The 16,161-nt window shown below is 41.7% G+C and overlaps 1 protein-coding gene across 5 annotated transcripts in view; it reads left to right on the top strand.

Annotated features, from left to right (window-relative positions):
- The window catches only part of LOC140117272 (beta-arrestin-1), a 171,274-nt gene that overhangs the window by 69,990 nt on the left and 85,123 nt on the right, over nucleotides 1-16,161 (top strand). The gene's annotated exons all lie outside the window — the stretch shown is intronic.

The raw sequence follows: 16,161 nt of genomic DNA on the forward strand, positions 1-16,161 counted from the left end.
CCTATATACAGGTGGTCTCATCATAGCCCCCTATATACAGGTGGTCTCATCATAGCCCCCTATATACAGGTGTTCTCATCATAGCCCCCTATATACAGGAGGTCTCATCATAGCCCCCTGTATACTGTTTGTCTCATCATAGCCCCCTGTATACTGTTTGTCTCATCATATCCCCCTGTATACTGGTTGTCTCATTACAGCCCCCTGTATGTGGGTGGTCACATTGTAGCCCCCAGTACATCAGTCCTATGTAGTCCGGCTGATCCTGATGGGCAGTAATGGGGAAGGGTTGGGAAGGGGGGGGGGGAGGGTCACACTTGCATCTTAAGAGTGGAATCGGTTTGGAAAGGGTTAATCACAATACCTTTAAATACTGACCCAGACCATTGTGTCTGTGTTTTTAAATATCTATATGTGACTGATGTTGGTCCGACACCCGGGTCCATCACCAATGACTGGCACAGCGCCATTCATTGTACAGTGATTGTACCTGGTATGGAAGCTCAGTCCTGTGCCCTGAAATGGTCAGACCATGTGATCAGCGGACATGACATCACAGTCTATCGGACCAATGGATATGACATCACAAGCCATGTGACCAATAAACATGACGTCACTGGCCATGTGACCAATGATCATAAAACATCAAAGGACATGTGGCTAATGACTATGACATCACAGATTTTGTGACCATTGACCATGACATCACTGTCCATGTGACCATGATATCATAGACTTTGTGATAAATGATGTTGACATCACAGGCCATAACACATAACATCGTATTCAATTGCTTGATCAATGGACGTAAGGTCAGAGGTCATGTGACCAATGGACATGACACCAAAAGTCATGTGACCGATGAACTGGAAAACTTAGCTGTATTATCCTGGGTGGCAGATACGAGGCCTGAGGACTGTCCCAAATGTCTAATGCATCCATATGAAGAAGAGTCCAGAGGTCCAGACTGAGATCTTCAGGATTCTGACAAAACGGATTATTATATCCGGATTATCAGGGACAACACTAGCAGAAATCTGACAGAATCACAGATAGGAAAGCAGAAATTTAAGCTAAAAGTCCAGGGTTTGAATTAAAAAAAATTCTAAGTAAAAGGTGATTGTTTCGAGATAAACAGAAAGTTCTGAGCTAATGTAGAAATTCTGAGATTAAAAGTATTTTTTTTCAAATAAAAAATCCAGAGATTAAAAGTAAAAACCTTCGATAATCTGAGATAAGTTCTGAGATAAAAGGGACATTCTGAGTCAAAAAGTGACATTTTTTATATAAAAGGTAAAAGTTCTGAGTTAAAAATGAAACTTTCTGACATAAAAGGAAATAATTCTTAGGTAAAAAGGGAGATTTCTGGGATAAAAATCTACAATTCTGAACATTTTTAGATAAAAAGTGGAAGTTCCGGAAATTCTAATACACGAGGCGCCGCTTTAGATTCAGATGGACAATTCTGAGGTAAAATGTTACAATAATTAGAGAAATAGATAATTCTGAAATAAAAAGGGAACGTGAGAATTCCGAGATAAAAATACCCGATTTTTAGATGAGTTTTGTGTCGGAGGTCGAGAAATGAAAAGTGGACGGAATTCTGGTCAAAAGCGAAAGTTAAAATTCTGACACAAATGTTCGGAATTCTGAGGTAAACGATGAGATTTCCGGGATAAAAAGCGAAAGTTCTGTGAGAGAATGTGAAGGTTCTAAGCGGAACGAATGAACATTTTAAGATATAAGTTGATATTTTGAGAAATTTCTGAGATAAAATAAGAGTCTGGAAGTTCCATATTCTGGGATATTATTGGGTGATTAATGAGAAATCCTGCAATAGTTTCCTACACCATTCGCAATATTCATTGAGAGCCTCGTCCATTGAGCTTACAATCTGGAGGAAGAACGATTGACACTAGATGTCTGCAGTGTAATAATATCACATGTTATGGATGATACATGGTACAGGGTCAGGAGGGGCCGGATATCACATGTTATGGATGATACATGGTACAGGGTCAGGAGGGGCCAGGATGTCTGCAGTGTAATAATATCACATGTTATGGATGATACATGGTACAGGGTCAGGGGGGGCTGGGGTGTCTGCAGTGTAATAATATCACATGTTATGGATGATACATGGTACAGGGTCAGGAGGGCCAGGATGTCTTCAGTGTAATAATATCACATGTTATAGAGGATACATGGTACAGGGTCAGGAGGGGCCAGGATGTCTGCAGTGTAATAATATCATATGTTATGGATGGTACATGGTACAGGGTCAGGAGGGGCCGGATAACATATGTTATGGATGATACATGGTACAGGGTCAGGAGGGGCCGGGAGGTCTGCAGTGTAATAATATCACATGTTATAGAGGATACATGGTACAGGGTCAGGAGGGGCCAGGATGTCTGCAGTGTAATAATATCACATGTTATGGATGATACATGGTACAGGGTCAGGAGGGGCCGAGATGTCTGCAGTGTAATAATATCACATGTTATGGATGATACATGGTACAGGGTCAGGAGGGGCCGGGATGTCTGCAGTGTAATAATATCACATGTTATGGATGATACATGGTACAGGGTCAGGAGGGGCCGGGATGTCTGCAGTGTAATAATATCACATGTTATGGATGATACATGGTACTGGGTCAGGAGGGGCCGGGATGTCTGCAGTGTAATAATATCACATGTTATGGATGATACATGGTACAGGGTCAGGAGGGGCCAGGATGTCTGCAGTGTAATAATATCACATGTTATGGATGATACATGGTACAGGGTCAGGAGGGCCGGGATGTCTGCAGTGTAATAATATCACATGTTATGGATGATACATGGTACAGGGTCAGGAGGGCCGGGATGTCTGCAGTGTAATAATATCACATGTTATGGATGATACATGGTACAGGGTCAGGAGGGGCTGAGATGTCTGTAGTGTAATATTATCACATGTTATGGATGATACATGGTACAGGGTCAGGAGGGGCCGGGATGTCTGCAGTGTAATAATATCACATGTTATGGATGATACATGGTACAGGGTCAGGAGGGGCCAGGATGTCTGCAGTGTAATAATATCACATGTTATGGATGATACATGGTACAGGGTCAGGAGGGGCCTGGATGTCTGCAGTGTATTAATATCACATGTTATGGATGATACATGATACAGGGTCAGGAGGGGCCGGGATGTCTGCAGTGTAATAATATTACATGTTATGGATGATACATGGTACAGGGTCAGGAGGGGCCGGGATGTCTGCAGTGTAATAATATTACATGTTATGGATGATACATGGTACAGGGTCAGAAGTGGCTGGGATGTCTGCAGTGTAATAATATCACATGTTACAGGGTCAGGAGGGGCCGGGATGTCTGCAGTGTAATAATATTACATGTTATGGATGATACATGGTACAGGGTCAGGAGGGGCCGGGATGTCTGCAGTGTAATAATATTACATGTTATGGATGATACATGGTACAGGGTCAGAAGTGGCTGGGATGTCTGCAGTGTAATAATATCACATGTTACAGGGTCAGGAGGGGCCGGGATGTCTGCAGTGTAATAATATCACATGTTATGGATCATACATGGTACAGGGTCAGGAGGGGCTGGGATGTCTGCAGTGTAATAATATCACATGTTATGGATGATACATGGTGCAGGGTCAGGAGGGGCCGGGATGTCTGCAGTGTAATAATATCACATGTTATGGATGATACATGGTACAGGGTCAGGAGGTGCCGGGATGTCTGCAGTGTAATAATATCACATGTTATGGATGATACATGGTACAGGGTCAGGAGGGGCTGGGGTGTCTGCAGTGTAATAATATCACATGTTATGGATGATACATGGTACAGGGTCAGGAGGGGCCGGGATGGCTGCTGTGTAATAATATCACATGTTATGGATGATACATGGTACAGGGTCAGGAGGGGCCGGGATGTCTGCAGTGTAATAATATCACATGTTATGGATGATACATGGTACAGGGTCAGGAGGGGCCGGATATCACATGTTATGGATGATACATGGTACAGGGTCAGGAGGGGCCGGGATGTCTGCAGTGTAATAATATCACATGTTATGGATGATACATGGTGCAGGGTCAGGAGGGGCCGGGATGTCTGCAGTGTAATAATATCACATGTTATGGATGATACATGGTACAGGGTCAGGAGGGGCTGGGATGTCTGCAGTGTAATAATATCATGTTATGGATGATACATGGTGCAGGGTCAGGAGGGGCCAGGATGTCTGCAGTGTAATAATATCATGTTATGGCTGATACATGGTACAGGGTCAGGAGGGGCCGGGATGTCTGCAGTGTAATAATATCATGTTATGGATGATACATGGTGCAGGGTCAGGAGGGGCCGGGATGTCTGCAGTGTAATAATATCATGTTATGGCTGATACATGGTACAGGGTCAGGAGGGGCCGGGATGTCTGCAGTGTAATAATATCACATGTTATGGATGATACATGGTGCAGGGTCAGGAGGGGCCGGGATGTCTGCAGTGTAATAATATCACATGTTATGGATGATACATGGTACAGGGTCAGGAGGGGCTGGGATGTCTGTAGTGTAATATTATCACATGTTATGGATGATACATGGTACAGGGTCAGGAGGGGCCGGGATGTCTGCAGTGTAATAATATCACATGTTATGGCTGATACATGGTACAGGGTCAGGAGGGGGCGGGATGTCTGCAGTGTAATAATATCACATGTTATGGCTGATACATGGTACAGGGTCAGGAGGGGCCGGGATGGCTGCAGTGTTATAATATCACATGTTATGGATGATACATGGTGCAGGGTCAGGAGGGGCCGGGATGTCTGCAGTGTAATAATATCATGTTATGGATGATACATGGTACAGGGTCAGGAGGGGCCGGGATGTCTGCAGTGTAATAATATCACATGTTATGGATGATACATGGTGCAGGGTCAGGAGGGGCCGGGAGTGTATATCACCCCCATATTAGATCAGTGATCAGTACTGGAGGGGGAGGGGGGGGGGCAGCAGGTTGTGGGTCAGGATTAGCAGGTGGACAGCTTGGCAGTAGTTGATGTATGAATCACACGGTTGGTGTGGGATCCGGCAGGTTCTCCTGGCGCTCCGGTAATTAGATTATGGCTGATAAGGGGATTATTCCGGAGGAGCTTAGTATCATGGATATGGAAGGAGATTGGGAGCAGATTGTGTGATAATAAACTCTCAGGACGCAGCTGCTTTCCCTCCGCGATGAGACTGATCCCCACAACGTGACATCAGGGACCAGAGAGCAGGAATCAGGGACGTGCAGTCCCCGTGTCAGTCCTCACTGCTGCAGCATTGTATTCATCACATATAAAGTACAGTGTGACCCCCTGACCACCCCCTGACCCCCCATCATTCCGGATTATAATCTTCTCAGAGATCAAAGAGGTTTTAGCGTGTAATCCGACTTCTGCATGGAATATTACAGATGACATCCAGATATAATCTGCAGATCCCGCTGAGTCACAAATCCTTCACTCCTCTCATCTTGTTGTGATCTTCACTTACATGATGGCTTATACTCTAGTCAGACCCGGAGCTGCATCCAAAGCTACATGATGGCTTATACTCTAGTCAGACCTAGAGCTGCATCCTCAGTTACATGATGGCTTATACTCTAGTCAGACCTAGAGCTGCATCCAAAGTTACATGATGGCTTATACTCTAGTCAGACCTAGAGCTGCATCCTCAGTTATATTACGGCTTATACTCTAGTCAGACCTGGAGCTGCATCCAAAGTTATATTACGGCTTATACTCTAGTCAGACCTAGAGCTGCATCCAAAGTTACATTATGGCTTATACTCTAGTCAGACCTGGAGCTGCATCCAAAGTTACATTATGGCTTATACTCTAGTCAGACCTGGAGCTGCATCCAAAGTTACATTATGGCTTATACTCTAGTCAGACCTGGAGCTGCATCCAAAATTACATGATGGACCTATATGTCGGCAGGGGTGTTGCAAATGGACCCTCTCTCCTTGAATTCCTTGATGATGCGATAGATTGGTGACTGAGGTGCAATCTTTCTAGCTGCGATACTCTTCCCTGTTAGGCCAGTTTTGTGCCATGCAATGATGACTGCACGTGTTTCTTTAGAGATAACCATGGTTAACAGAAGAGAAACAATGTTGCCAAGCACCAGCCTCCTTGTAAAGTGTCCAGTGGTGAGATTCTTACTTAATCCTGACAGATTGATCTCCAGCCCTGTCCTCATCAGCCCCCGCACCGGTGTTACTGGAGACATCACTGACACCATGGTAGCTGCTCCGCCTAAGGCGCCTGCAATGAAGTTGAAATGTGTTTTGGGGGAAAAGTTCATTTTCTAGGCAAATATTGACTTTGCAATTAATTGCTGTTAAGCTGATCGCTCTTTATAACATTCTGGAGTATATGAAAATTACCATTATATAACCTGATGCCGGAGACTTTGTAACTATTAACATTCGTATCATTCTCAAAACTTATGGTCATAACTGTAGTCAGACCCAGAGCTGCATCCTCAGTTATATTATGGCTTATACTCTAGTCAGACCCAGAGCTGCATCCTCCGTTATATTATGGCTTATACTCTAGTCAGACCCAGAGCTGCATCCTCCGTTATATTATGGCTTATACTCTAGTCAGACCCAGAGCTGCATCCGAAGTTATATTATGGCTTATACTCTAGTCAGATCCAGAGCTGCATCCTCAGTTACATTATGGCTTATACTCTAGTCAGACCCAGAGCTGCATCCGAAGTTATATTATGGCTTATACTCTAGTCAGACCCAGAGCTGCATCCGAAGTTATATTATGGCTTATACTCTAGTCAGACCCAGAGCTGCATCCGAAGTTACATATGGCTTATACTCTAGTCAGACCCAGAGCTGCATCCTTAGTTACATTATGACTTATACTCTAGTCAAATCCAGAGCTGCATCCTCAGTTATATTATAGCTTATACTCTAGTCAGACCTAGAGCTGCATCCTCAGTTACATTATGGCTTATACTCTAGTCAGATCCAGAGCTGCATCTTCAGTTACATTATAGCTGATGCTCTAGTCAGACCCAGAGCTGCATCCTCAGTTATATTATGGCTTATACTCTAGTCAGACCCAGAGCTGCATCCTCGGTTACATTATGGCTTATACTCTAGTCAGACCCAGAGCTGCATCCTCAGTTACATTATGGCTTATACTCTAGTCAGATCCAGAGCTGCATCTTCAGTTACCTTATAGCTGATGCTCTAGTCAGTCCCAGAGCTGCATCCTCAGTTATATTATGGCTTATACTCTAGTCAGACCCAGAGCTGCATCCTCAGTTACATTATGGCTTATACTCTAGTCAGACCCAGAGCTGCATCCTCAGTTACATTATGGCTTATACTCTAGTCAGATCCAGAGCTGCATCCTCAGTTATATTATGGCTTATACTCTAGTCAGACCCAGAGCTGCATCCTCAGTTATATTATGGCTTATACTCTAGTCAGACCCAGAGCTGCATCCTCGGTTACATTATGGCTTATACTCTAGTCAGACCCAGAGCTGCATCCTCAGTTACATTATGGCTTATACTCTAGTCAGATCCAGAGCTGCATCTTCAGTTACATTATAGCTGATGCTCTAGTCAGACCCAGAGCTGCATCCTCAGTTATATTATGGCTTATACTCTAGTCAGACCCAGAGCTGCATCCTCAGTTACATTATGGCTTATACTCTAGTCAGACCCAAGGCTGCATCCTCAGTTACATTATGGCTTATACTCTAGTCAGATCCAGAGCTGCATCCTCAGTTATATTATGGCTTATACTCTAGTCAGACCTAGAGCTGCATCCTCAGTTACATTATAGCTGATGCTTTAGTCAGACCCAGAGCTGCATCCTCAGTTACATTATGGCTTATACTCTAGTCAGACCCAGAGCTGCATCTTCAGTTACATCATGGCTTATACTCTAGTCAGACCTAGAGCTGCATCCTCAGTTACATTATGGCTTATACTCTAGTCAGACCCAGAGCTGCATCTTCAGTTACATTATGGCTTATACTCTAGTCAGACCCAGAGCTGCATCCTCAGTTACATTATGGCTTATACTCTAGTCAGACCCAGAGCTGCATCTTCAGTTACATTATGGCTTATACTCTAGTCAGATCCAGAGCTGAATCCTCAGTTACATTATAGGTGATGCTCTAGTCAGACCCAGAGCTGCATCCTCAGTTACATATGGCTTATACTCTAGTCAGACCCAGAGCTGCATCCTCAGTTACATTATGGCTTATACTCTAGTCAGATCCAGAGCTGCATCTTCAGTTACATTATAGCTGATGCTCTAGTCAGACCCAGAGCTGCATCCTCAGTTATATTATGGCTTATACTCTAGTCAGACCCAGAGCTGCATCCTCAGTTACATTATGGCTTATACTCTAGTCAGACCCAGAGCTGCATCCTCAGTTACATTATGGCTTATACTCTAGTCAGATCCAGAGCTGCATCCTCAGTTATATTATGGCTTATACTCTAGTCAGACCCAGAGCTGCATCCTCAGTTATATTATGGCTTATACTCTAGTCAGACCCAGAGCTGCATCCTCGGTTACATTATGGCTTATACTCTAGTCAGACCCAGAGCTGCATCCTCAGTTACATTATGGCTTATACTCTAGTCAGATCCAGAGCTGCATCTTCAGTTACATTATAGCTGATGCTCTAGTCAGACCCAGAGCTGCATCCTCAGTTATATTATGGCTTATACTCTAGTCAGACCCAGAGCTGCATCCTCAGTTACATTATGGCTTATACTCTAGTCAGACCCAGAGCTGCATCCTCAGTTACATTATGGCTTATACTCTAGTCAGATCCAGAGCTGCATCCTCAGTTATATTATGGCTTATACTCTAGTCAGACCTAGAGCTGCATCCTCAGTTACATTATAGCTGATGCTTTAGTCAGACCCAGAGCTGCATCCTCAGTTACATTATGGCTTATACTCTAGTCAGACCCAGAGCTGCATCTTCAGTTACATCATGGCTTATACTCTAGTCAGACCTAGAGCTGCATCCTCAGTTACATTATGGCTTATACTCTAGTCAGACCCAGAGCTGCATCTTCAGTTACATTATGGCTTATACTCTAGTCAGACCCAGAGCTGCATCCTCAGTTACATTATGGCTTATACTCTAGTCAGACCCAGAGCTGCATCTTCAGTTACATTATGGCTTATACTCTAGTCAGATCCAGAGCTGAATCCTCAGTTACATTATAGGTGATGCTCTAGTCAGACCCAGAGCTGCATCCTCAGTTACATATGGCTTATACTCTAGTCAGACCCAGAGCTGCATCCTCAGTTACATTATGGCTTATACTCTAGTCAGACCCAGAGCTGCATCCTCAGTTACATATGGCTTATACTCTAGTCAGACCCAGAGCTGCATCCTTAGTTACATCATGGCTTATACTCTAGTCAGACCCAGAGCTGCATCCTTAGTTACATTATGGCTTATACTCTAGTTAGATCCAGAGCTGCATCCTCAGTTACATCAGTAGAGGCTGCCACTTGCACCCGGATGGGAATTCTATGGCTTATACATTGTATATAAGTAGTGAGGAGACCCCTGAGTAGCTGCACCCACTTCCTAACACCCAGGAAGACGCAGAAGATGATGTATTCTTCTCCCTGAGGGTGTAATAAACCCTCTCATTATCCCCTCATAATTACACCGCGCTCTGTACACAGTAATTACTGCTAATTAGTCATGATTAGTCGCACTCACTGCTGGTGAACAGGTTACATTGTGCAAGTTACTCTCTGATAATAGATCCCGGGGTGTGCGATGTATATGCTGCAGCATGCTGGGTAGTGGCCCCGGGGGCCCAAGTATAGAGACTGCTCATTACATACTGATCATACACCACCACTAGGAGGAGCTGACTACATACAGATTATACACCATCACTAGGAGGAGCTCACTACATACAGATTATACACCACCACTAGGAGGAGCTGACTACATACAGATTATACACCATCACTAGGAGGAGCTGACTACATACAGATTATACACCATCACTAGGGGGAGATCACTACATACAGATCATACACCACCACTAGGAGGAGCTGACTACATACAGATTATACACCACCACTAGGGGGAGCTCATTACATACTGATCATACACCACCACTAGGAGGAGCTGACTACATACAGATTATACACCATCACTAGGAGGAGCTGACTACATACAGATTATACAGTCACCACTAGGGGGAGATCACTACATACAGATAATACACCACCACTAGGGGGAGCTCACTACATACAGATTATACACCACCACTAGGAGGAGATCACTACATACAGATTATACACCACCACTAGGGGGAGCTCACTACATACAGATTATACATCCACCACTAGGGGAAGCTCACTACATACAGATTATACACCACCACTAGGAGGAGCTCACTACATACAGATTATACAGCCATCACTAGGGGGAGCTCACTACATACAGATTATACACCACCACTAGGGGGAGCTCACTACATACAGATTATACATCCACCACTAGGGGGAGATCACTACATACAGATTATACACCACCACTAGGGGGAGCTCACTACATACAGATTATACACCACCACTAGGGGGAGATCACTACATACAGATTATACAGCCACCACTAGGAGGAGCTCACTACATACAGATTATACAGCCATCACTAGGAGGAGCACACTTCATACAGATTATACAGCCACCACTAGGGGAGATCACTACATACAGATTATACACCACCACTAGGGGGAGCTCACTACATACAGATTATACATCACCACTAGGGGGAGCTCACTACATACAGATTATACACCACCACTAGGGGGAGATCACTACATACAGATTATACAGCCACCACTAGGGGGAGCTCACTACATACAGATTATACACCACCACTAGGAGGAGCTCATTACATACAGATTATACACCACCACTAGGGGGAGCTCACTACATACAGACTATACACCACCACTAGGAGGAGATCACTACATACAGATTATACACCACCACTAGGGGGAGCTCACTACATACAGATTATACACCACCGCTAGGGGGAGCTCACTATATACAGATTATACAGCACCACTAGGGGGAGCTCACTACATACAGATTATCACCACCACTAGGAGGAGATCACTACATACAGATTATACAGCCACCACTAGGGGGAGCTCACTACATACAGATAATACACCACCACTAGGGGGAGATCACTACATACAGATTATACAGCCACCACTAGGGGGAGATCACTACATACAGATTATACACCACCACTAGGGGGAGCTCACTACATACAGATTATACACCACCACTAGGGGGAGCTCACTACATACAGATTATACACCACCACTAGGGGGAGATCACTACATACAGATTATACACCACCACCTGGAAAACATAAAATAAATCACCAAAGCAAAAGAAAATAACTACTGCTATGGCCGACACCTCGTGCCTCACACTGACAGTCACTATACATTATATACATAATAGTAGCTGAAAACCCTCGCTGGGGTCATAACGGAAACTCCTGAGTTACATCCTGTATTATACTTCAGAGCTGCACTCACTATTCTGCTGCTGGTGCAGTCACTGTGTACATACATGACATTACTGATCCTGTACTGATCCTGAGTTACATCCTGTATTATACTCCAGAGCTGCACTCACTATTCTGCTGCTGGTGCAGTCACTGTGTACATATATGACATTACTTATCCTGTACTGATCCTGAGTTACATCCTGTATTATACTCCAGAGCTGCACTCACTATTCTGCTGGATTACAAGCATGAAATCCCCAGGACAGGCACTTTGCACTTGGCCACCATTCCCTCCGTCGTGCAGTATTTGCCTGTACATCACTGATCTTGCACTTTATGGTGACAGATTAGAAATATTACCGCAAATCTGCCGCCAACTGCAAATATCAACATCTGAGCCAATGTTTACTCAGAGCTGCAATCAGCGTCTGCCAAGAGGACGGATCTGAGAAATGACAAGACGTTAGCAGAGGGCAACGCGCCAAGAGGGGGGTGGGGGCATTTACATTGTGCAAGTGACAGAACTAGAAGATAGAATTATACTCATAATATATAGACACTGCATAGTACCAATATTTTTCTACATAGGGGGCAGTATTATAGCAGTTATATTCCTGTACATAGGGGGCAGTATTATAGTAGTTATATTCTTGTACATAGGGGCAGTATTATAGTAATTATATTCTTGTACATAGGGGGCAGCATTATAGTAGTTATATTCCTGTACATAGGGGGCAGTATTATAGTAGTTATATTCTTGTACATAGGGGGCAGTATTATAGTAGTTATATTCTTGTACATAGGGGGCAGTATTATAGTAGTTATATTCTTGTACATAGGGGCAGTATTATAGTAGTTATATTCCTGTACATAGGGGGCAGTATTATAGTAGTTATATTCTTGTACATAGGGGCAGTATTATAATAGTTATATTCCTGTACATAGGGGGCAGTATTATAGTAGTTATATTCTTGTACATAGGGGACAGTATTATAGTAGTTATATTCCTGTACATAGGGGGCAGTATTATAGTAGTTATATTCTTGTACATAGGGGGCAGTATTATAGTAGTTATATTCCTGTACATAGGGGGCAGTATTATAGTAGTTATATTCTTGTACATAGGGGGCAGTATTATAGTAGTTATATTCTTGTACATAGGGGGCAGTATTATAGTAGTTATATTCCTGTACATAGGGGGCAGTATTATAGTAGTTATATCCTTGTACATAGGGGGGCAGTATTATAGTAGTTATATTCTTGTACATAGGGGGCAGTATTATAGTAGTTATATCCTTGTACATAGGGGGGCAGTATTATAGTAGTTATATTCTTGTACATAGGGGGGCAGTATTATAGTAGTTATATTCTTGTACATAGGGGGCAGTATTATAGTAGTTATATTCTTGTACATAGGGGGCAGTATTATAGTAGTTATAATCTTGTACATAGGGGGCAGTATTATAGTAGTTATATTCTTGTACATAGGGGGCAGTATTATAGTAGTTATATTCCTGTACATAGGGAGCAGTATTATAGTAGTTATATTCTTGTGCATAGGAGGCAGTATTATAGTAGTTATATTCTTGTACATAGGAGGCAGTATTATAGTAGTTATATTCTTGTACATAGGGGGCAGTATTATAATAGTTATATTCTTGTACATAGGGGGCAGTATTATAGTAGTTATATTCCTGTACATAGGGGGCAGTATTATAGCAGTTATATTCCTGTACATAGGGGGCAGTATTATAGTAGTTATAATCTTGTACATAGGGGGCAGTATTATAGTAGTTATATTCTTGTACATAGGGGGCAGTATTATAGTAGTTATATTCTTGTACATAGGAGGCAGTATTATAGTAGTTATATTCTTGTACATAGGGGGCAGTATTATAGTAGTTATATTCTTGTACATAGGGGGCAGTATTATAGTAGTTATATTCCTGTACATAGGGGGCAGTATTATAGTAGTTATATTCCTGTACATAGGGGGCAGTATTATAGTAGTTATATTCTTGTACATAGGGGGCAGTATTATAGTAGTTATAATCTTGTACATAGGGGGCAGTATTATAGTAGTTATATTCTTGTACATAGGAGGCAGTATTATAGTAGTTATATTCTTGTACATAGGGAGCAGTATTATAGTAGTTATATTCTTGTACATAGGGGGCAGTATTATAGTAGTTATATTCCTGTACATAGGGGGCAGTATTATAGTAGTTATATTCCTGTACATAGGGGGCAGTAGTATAGTAGTTATATTCCTGTACACGGGGGGCAGTATTATAGTAGTTATATTCTTGTACATAGGGGGCAGTATTATAGTAGTTATATTCTTGTACATAGGGCACAGTATTATAGTAGTTATATTCTTGTACAAAGGTGGCAGTATTATAGTAGTTATATTCTTGTACATAGGGCACAGTATTATAGTAGTTATATTCTTGTACATAGGGGGCAGTATTATAGTAGTTATATTCCTGTACATAGGGGGCAGTATTATAGTAGTTATATTCCTGTACATAGGGGGCAGTATTATAGTAGTTATATTCCTGTACATAGGGGGCAGTATTATAGTAGTTATATTCCTGTACATAGGAGGCAGTATTATAGTAGTTATATTCCTGTACATAGGGGGCAGTATTATAGTAGTTATATTCTTGTACATAGGGGACAGTATTATAGTAGTTATATACTTGTACATAGGGAGCAGTATTATAGTAGTTATATTCTTGTACATAGGGGGCAGTATTATAGTAGTTATATTCTTGTACATAGGGGCAGTATTATAGTAGTTATATTCTTGTACATAGAGAGCAGTATTATAGTAGTTATATTCTTGTACATAGGGGGCAGTATTATAGTAGTTATATTCCTGTACATAGGGGGCAGTATTATAGTAGTTATATTCTTGTACATAGGGGGCAGTATTATAGTAGTTATATTCCTGTACAAAGGGAGCAGTATTATAGTAGTTATATTCTTGTACATAGGGGGCAGTATTATAGTAGTTATATTCCTGTACATAGGGGGCAGTATTATAGTAGTTATATTCCTGTACATAGGGGGCAGTATTATAGTAGTTATATTCCTGTACATAGGGGGCAGTATTATAGTAGTTATATTCTTGTACATAGGGGGCAGTATTATAGTAGTTATATTCCTGTACACAGGGGGCAGTATTATAGTAGTTATATTCCTGTACACAGGGAGCAGTATTATAGTAGTTATATTCTTGTACATAGGGGGCAGTATTATAGTAGTTATATTCTTGTACATAGGGGGCAGTATTATAGTAGTTATATTCTTGTACATAGGGGGTAGTATTATAGTAGTTATATTCCTGTACATAGGGGGCAGTATTATAGTAGTTATATTCTTGTACATAGGGGGCAGTATTATAGTAGTTATATTCCTGTACACAGGGAGCAGTATTATAGTAGTTATATTCTTGTACATAGGGGGCAGTATTATAGTAGTTATATTCTTGTACATAGGGGGCAGTATTATAGTAGTTATATTCTTGTACATAGGGGGTAGTATTATAGTAGTTATATTCCTGTACATAGGGGGCAGTATTATAGTAGTTATATTCTTGTACATAGGGGGCAGTATTATAGTAGTTATATTCTTGTACATAGGGGCAGTATTATAGTAGTTATATTCCTGTACATAGGGGGCAGTATTATAGTATTTATATTCTTGTACATAGGAGGCAGTATTATAGTAGTTATATTCTTGTACATAGGGGGCAGTATTATAGTAGTTATATTCCTGTACATAGGGGGCAGTATTATAGTAGTTATATTCTTGTACATAGGGGGCAGTATTATAGTAGTTATATTCTTGTACATAGGGGGCAGTATTATAGTAGTTATATTCTTGTACATAGGGGCAGTATTATAGTAGTTATATTCCTGTACATAGGGGGCAGTATTATAGTATTTATATTCTTGTACATAGGAGGCAGTATTATAGTAGTTATATTCTTGTACATAGGGGGCAGTATTATAGTAGTTATATTCTTGTGCATAGGGGGCAGTATTATAGTAGTTATATTCTTGTACATAGGGGGCAGTATTATAGTAGTTATATTCTTGTACATAGGGGGCAGTATTATAATAGTTATATTCTTGTACATAGGGGGCAGTATTATAGTAGTTATATTCTTGTACATAGGGGGCAGTATTATAGTAGTTATATTCTTGTACATAGGGGGCAGTATTATAGTAGTTATATTCTTGTACATAGGGGTCAGTATTATAGTAGTTATATTCTTGTACATAGGGGGCAGTATTATAGTAGTTATATTCCTGTACATAGGGGGCAGTATTATAGTAGTTATATTCTTGTACATAGGGGGCAGTATTATAGTAGTTGTATTCTTGTACATAGGGGGCAGTATTATAGTAGTTATATTCCTATACATAGGGGGCAGTAGTATAGTAGTTATATTCTTGTACATAGGGGGCAGTATTATAGTAGTTATATTCTTGTACATAGGGGGCAGTATT

The sequence above is a fragment of the Engystomops pustulosus genome, chromosome 2, assembly GCF_040894005.1.
Source record: "Engystomops pustulosus chromosome 2, aEngPut4.maternal, whole genome shotgun sequence".
Taxonomy (NCBI): domain Eukaryota; kingdom Metazoa; phylum Chordata; class Amphibia; order Anura; family Leptodactylidae; genus Engystomops; species Engystomops pustulosus.